The sequence below is a fragment of the Chenopodium quinoa genome, unplaced genomic scaffold (genome assembly GCF_001683475.1).
Source record: "Chenopodium quinoa cultivar QQ74 unplaced genomic scaffold, ASM168347v1, whole genome shotgun sequence".
NCBI classification, from domain to species: Eukaryota; Viridiplantae; Streptophyta; class Magnoliopsida; order Caryophyllales; family Amaranthaceae; genus Chenopodium; species Chenopodium quinoa.
Window position 1 is genome coordinate 549,504 of NW_018745482.1, and position 6,609 is coordinate 556,112.

Genomic DNA, 6,609 nt, shown 5'->3' on the forward strand with positions numbered 1-6,609 from the left:
ACACATAATCATACCTTTGAAACGTGAATTCCACGTAGCAATTTGATAGGCAAATCAAGGAGAGAATATAGCCCCAAGCGTTTATCCTCTACTTAGTCCACGAGTTTTGAACGATTCGTCCACCGATACTAGATTGGTCGAGTGATTGAGGAAAACCGCAATCACCACCTTTAATGGACTAAACCAACCACCACAATCCATCACCACCACGAACACAACACTAGAGCCAAGGGAGGAGAGAGTGCCGTGAGAGAGAGGAGAGTTTTTGAGAGGGCTTGGTCTCATGTTTTCTAATTCGGTTTTTGATCTTACTGATCAACTGAATTCAACTTACATGCAAACCCTAGGAACCTAGTCTATATATATTAACATTATAATTAGACTAGGGTTAGGAAGCCCAAAATCCTCAACCTTACTCCATATGGCCGGCCATACTAGGGGATGAGGCCCATCATGGGCCTCGTCCTCTCGTGCTCAATCAAGGCCCTTTGTATGACCTTATAGGATTCGTCCAATTGGGTTTTGGGCTATTTTACTAGCCCAAAGATCGTTAGTACCTCTAGGTATGATAAAACGACGACCTAAATGCCCGAATTTAATTATCTCCATAATTTGATCCATTTATATATCTAATAATTGCACACGACGAAGACATAAATCCTTCAAGTTTCACCCTCTTACATATAATTACCGAAAGCAGTAAGAAGATCAAGCGGAAAGAGAGAGACAGTAAAGAAAAGGGTTATAGGCCTTGTTAATTTTCCACAAAAGGGATGAATTTGGGGAGATTTACTGAGGTTAGTTTAAGATGGTGAATGGTGGAAGGTAAAAGAAGAAGAGTGAAAATGGAGGGAAAGTATAAGGAAGAAAGAGATAGTTGAGGAGGGGAGTTGTTTGGGTGGGAATAAGTAGAAGTGGGCCCCACAAAAGGCTCAATTGGACAAAAATTGTTAATGGGTAGTGTTAGACAAACTTTCTTGATCTTACGGGTTGTTCTAAAAAATATTTTTGAAAACGAGTAGTTGTTCACAAAATAGTCTATCTTTAGGGTAGTTACACACAAAATTTCCTAAGAAATTTTCTATTCTTCTTTCTTTAATTTGATGTGTGAATAAAGGGAGGTAGGTGGCTTTTTTTATTCGCTTAACATTGTGTTCCACGTTAGACGAGACTAATTAAGTAAGTGATAATTTGCTTCAAAATTTTGATTTCACCACCAATTAACGAATTTTGTCCATGAATTCGTTGGTAGGGTCCACCTTTTTGACATTTTCTCTTCATCTCCTTAATCTTTCATGGCAATGAGCCGGGAACGAAATCAACCCCCTCCCCTCAGTTGGTCAGAATTTCATGTGGGGCTAGGAAGGGGTAAGAATTTGGTGTGGGCTAGGGAGGGGCTTCGATTGGTGGTGGCTAAGGTTTTAAGAGTGGTGGCAAGGAGTCAGTCCAGCGGTTACTAATTTTTTTTTGTTTTTTTATAATTATTTTGAATTTTTTAAAAAAAATTACCCAATAATATGGTGACACATGTACATGGTAGGCCTTGCTAACAAAATTTTGGATAGAATCCATTAGTTGAGGGTGATTGGTGGTAAAAACTAACTTTTTTTTGTGTGGTAATATAAAACTTTAAAATATGGAGGTGGTTAAAGGCAAAGCCATTAAGTGGTTATTTGGAGGTGGGAAAAGTTAAAATTTCCATAATACAACTAATTTCATGTAGTACTTGTCATAATTTCTTTATTCCCGTAGCTTGATTAATTGTTGATCTCAAATACCAAGTTGGCGACAAGTGATGTTTGATCCCCCATTCATAAGCTATTACAAGTGATGTTTGACCAGTGACCGTTAGGATTAATATCAATTATTATCCACAAAATTATGTACATAAACTAATTCTTTTTTAAAAAAGAAAAAAAAAAGTGGGGTGACATTTGTCTCTCTTTGTCCCCACCTAGCTCTGCCTCAGGTTGGGAGGATAGGGTTTTTTTTTCAGTTTTTTAATTTTGAGTTTTTTAAGTTTTTTTTAACCACTCACATGGCCATGTGTCAAAGAAACCTGTTATATCAGATTGATGACTAGTTGAGACTACTAGTGGCAAAATAATTAAGATTATTAGATAATAAGCCTTAGTTAATGCTATTAGATGTAAATTGTCTATAGTTGGGTCTTGGGGATTTTAAAGTGTATATAAATACCTTTTAATAATTCCAACAATGTGTGGTTTATTTCTAATAATCTGAAATAATGTTTATTCTCTAATAATCCAACATAAACTAATATCCTCAGCAAAATTAAATTCAAACTAAAAGCAAGTTACGGAAAATCCATAATCAAAATTAAGACTAAAGAAAGTAAAACACTTAATACTATTACTACTTACGTAAATCTAAAAACTAATACTCCTCCCATATATAGCTGCGTGGAATGGAGTAATAGTAAGGCTCGTAAAATTGGGAAACCGACTTTAGTTGAACAACTACAGTAAGGCCCAAGGAAAAAACAAAAGTTGCGTCCAGTTGTAGTATTCTTCATCTGAGGCCCGATTGCTTCGAGTAAGCTCACGGTCTGGCTCTAGATCGTGGACGTGATTGAGCTTCTAACTTTGCTCAGAATCTTCTATCTTGGTTGGTCCATGTTAGTAATTTGGAATCTTGAACATCTTCACATATCAAGCCCTTAATCACCAAATTATATTTATCTATCACGATCTTGAGCTTTAAATACTCAGGAATCATCATAAATTTGTAAATTCCAACAAATTAATACCAATCCTACAAAATAGTTTCGTAAAGCTCAAATAAACACAAATATATGACCGTGGGACGGAAAATAAATATGCATAGAATAGACTCATCAATTAATTTGGTTCCAAATGTCCCAGACGACCGGTAACATGATAAGAAGGTTACTTTTTTTTAATTAAATATGTTGCATTTTTATTGATCTAGAAAAATAAGAAAATAAAAAATCTTTTCCCAAAAACCCTACTCATTAGAAACCATCACATCCTGATCCCCCTTCCCTTCGCCCACCCTTCAATATTCGATCCTTTGCCTTCTTCTTCCCCCGATTCTTGCCCCATCCCCTTCCCCCACCCTTGAATTCAGCTCCATACATTTCCATACCCCCGATTTTGATGAGAATTTTCTTTCTCTCCTTACCGGCGGCTGTGAAGGGGTTTCGGGCGGGTAAAGAGTTTTACAAGGGAAAGGGGCGAGAAAGGGGGTGGTTTTGCGAGGGATCAAGGTGCGAGGGGGTAGTTTTGTGACTAGGCAAGGTGGGAGGACAGTGGTTTGACGAAGGGCAGAGGGGTGGGTTAAAGGAAGTTTCAAAGGTGCAGTAGGAAGGGAGGGGGAAATTTTGGGGGTGGGGCTGATGAAGGGGGTTGTTTTCGGTGTGGTGGAAGAGGAAGGGGAAGGTTTCTGGCATATTCCAGCTTAGATTATAGGGAGAGGAGGGTGCTTGGTAGGGAGGTAAGTTTTTTTTTTAAAAAAAATTTCAATTTTTTTAGTATTTCTGATGAACTACTCACGTGATGCCACGTGTGTAATACCGAGTAGGAGAGGTGGCCTATCGATTAGCGTTACCTATGGATTTATCAAATGCCCATAATGTTTTTCATGTATCCCAACTCCAAAAATATGTCCATGACCCTACCCATGTTATTCAACCTGAATTAATAGAGTTAGATGAGACCTTATCCTTTGAAGAGCGTCCTATTAAAATCCTTGACACTAAGACAAGAGGTACCCGAAACAAAGTGGTGAAGCTAGTTAAGGTCCTATGGTCAAATCAATTTTCCGAGGAGGCAACTTGGGAAGCTGAGAATGACATGAGAAAGCGTTACCCTGAGCTATTTCATGAGGTATGTCAAGTTTCGAGGACGAAACTTTTTCTTTGAGGGGGGTAGTATGTGACACTAACATCCTATTTTCTTTTAACTAACGTTTTACCCACGTTATTGTTATGAGTTCTAGTTAAAGTTATTAAATAACAATAAAGTTCGAGGACGAACTTTGTTTTAAGGGGGAGTACATGTAATACCCGTAAAATTTATGTATAGTTATTATTTTCTTAAAGGGGGAATTTTCCGATTTAAAATATTATTTTGATTTTTAAGTTTGGAAAAGAAATTTTTGGTACGATGCAAATATTTCTAATAGTATCACAAACAGTTTTGATAAGGATGAAATGATTTTAGTATCTTAATTAAACTGATTTTATTAATATTATATCTTTTTTGATTTTATTAATCTTTAAAAAAGAAAAGGAATAATGGAGACGAGAAATTGGGTATGTTCACCAGTTCATGTATACCATGGGTTAATTAAAACTCCTCATCTTCCCCATCAATGAAATTTCAATACATATTTCAGTTGTTCTCCTAATTGAATGTCTAATTGTCCTTTTATCATCCCTAACCTTTCATTCTCCCTCCCTGCAAGTATATAAACTCACCATCCACCAATTTTTCATGAACCACCCTCTTCTCGAAATTATACACTTATTGGTTAGTTCTGATATATTTTCCTTGCTAGAGTATTTGATTATCTTGTTCTTATCCTTTAATTACCATGATCGTCACCATCGTTACCGACGCAAGCACGCTTGTCATTCCCAATATATCGACTAATCATACCGGCTATCTTCCGCATTCTTGCTCTCAAGTTCATTTTTCTTCCTTGTAATTGTGTTTTAATCTTATGGGATTATGAGATTTCTTTAAAAAAAAAAAAGGGTTTTCATCTCTGTAGTTCGTGAGAACTTAACAGAAGAAAAGGATGGGTTTTTTTTTTTTTAAGAAAGCAAGTGTTTCTTTTCCTATTTTATGATATTTGGTGGTTTTACAAAATCGGATTTTTGCAATTTTGGTTTTAACTTGATTTTTTTTTTATTATCTATTTTATTAATCTTGCCATTCTTAGCTTTGTTAGATACAAGGGTACAGTTTATATACATGTATGATATATGCACAAACCTAGATATATTTATTTTTTTTTACCCGCTTATTTATAGACGGAGGCTACATAGGAGATCGCTCAGGAAATAAGTAAGACAAAATTACGCGCTATCAAGGTAATTTTCGATGTCCATCAAGAATATAGAATCCCGTTAGGAAACCGTTTTGATGCCATTATGTGGTAGACGTATAATATGAAATTATGAATATGGATGATATTACTTTTATCTTTAGTATTGATACTTTAAATATGTTGTTTTGAATATGATGTTTTGATATGTCGATTTTATACAATGTACTATGATACTTTATTTCTTTTAAAAAGTGACTTGGGTACTATCATTTTTATAAGTATAATCTTAGATTATATGTACGTGAATTTTATGACTAAGTGTTTAATTGCAAAGAATTTAAAAATTATAATAATTTTAAGAAGGGAAATGAAACCCCCAAAAGGGTGAAGAACAGGTTTCCCTACTAGATGTTGTTCTATTGGTGCACATATGTGGATACCCAATAGGCTTCTAGTAAGTTTGGTACTACATTTTTCTATCTATTATCTTTCATGAGTCTACCTCCTAATACTTTTGGTGCGCGGTAAATTGTGGTTACTCATTAGATTAGTGAGGGGTGTGCACACTAGGGATATTTTGTTGACATATACTTGGTCAATACAGGGTGATGCGCAACCCTTGTAAGTAGGTGGTTACTTGGGATTAGTCCCGGCCTACTAGCGTTCTCTTTCCCTTTTTTAAATATATGTTGTAAGTAAACTTGTGTGGTTATGTCATTTGTTACCTGTGCGAGTGCTTAACTTGATTATATTAACTTATTTTATTGTTTCACGTAAAAAATATATGTTTTCAAAACAAAATTATTTATTTTACGGGATGGAGTCGTGATTACTCAGTTTATCTGATTTTGGAGTTTTTCCTTGTGTTTCCTATTTACTTTTGCAGGTTGGTAAGACGGGTTGGTTCGAGTGAGGACGTATCATAGAACAGAATAAGACTATTTGACCTTGTCGTCATTTAATATAATTTTGGTTTAAGTTATGTTAAGTTTGGGTTGTAATAAGTTATACTTGTTTTAGACCACCTAGCTATGGTATAATAGTTTAATGTTTGTTTTTATCGAACTATCTTATACCTCTTAGTAACACTTCCAGAGTTTGAATGACGATTTTCAATAAGAATGTGATTTTAGTTATTATAAAAAGATTTCAAATTTTGGGGGTGTTACAACGTGTCAAAGAAACCTGCTGTTATATCAGGTTGATGATTTGTTGAGACTACAAATGGCAAACTGATCCCATGATTGTTATTATTAGATAATAAAGCTTAGTTGGGATTTTTAGTTAGGTCATTTTTCTTCCAAAAGTCCCAAGATGACCTTTTTTTGTTAATTAATTACATATGTAGCATTTCTATTGGTTTAAAAGGAAAAAAAAACCTTCTTCCCAACCACCCACCTCACAGGAAACCACCACATTCCAACCCCCTTTCCCATCCCCATCCCCACCCCCAGATTCCGGCCCATTTCCTCCCCAACCCTCAAATACGACCTCGTCCATTTCTTTACCCCCAATTCAGATGAGATTTTATTTCTCTCTCTGTTTAACGGCGGCTAGGAATGGGTTTCGGAC

At 35.6% G+C, this 6,609-nt stretch overlaps 1 long non-coding RNA gene across 1 annotated transcript; it reads left to right on the forward strand.

The window, feature by feature from the left end:
* The first annotated feature begins 1,294 nt into the window (after positions 1-1,294).
* Positions 1,295-6,200, forward strand: LOC110715196. Its single transcript, XR_002510255.1, has 3 exons — positions 1,295-3,869; positions 5,021-5,080; positions 5,924-6,200. It is a non-coding gene; the product is annotated as an uncharacterized LOC110715196 (long non-coding RNA).
* Positions 6,201-6,609: the final 409 nt, after the last annotated feature.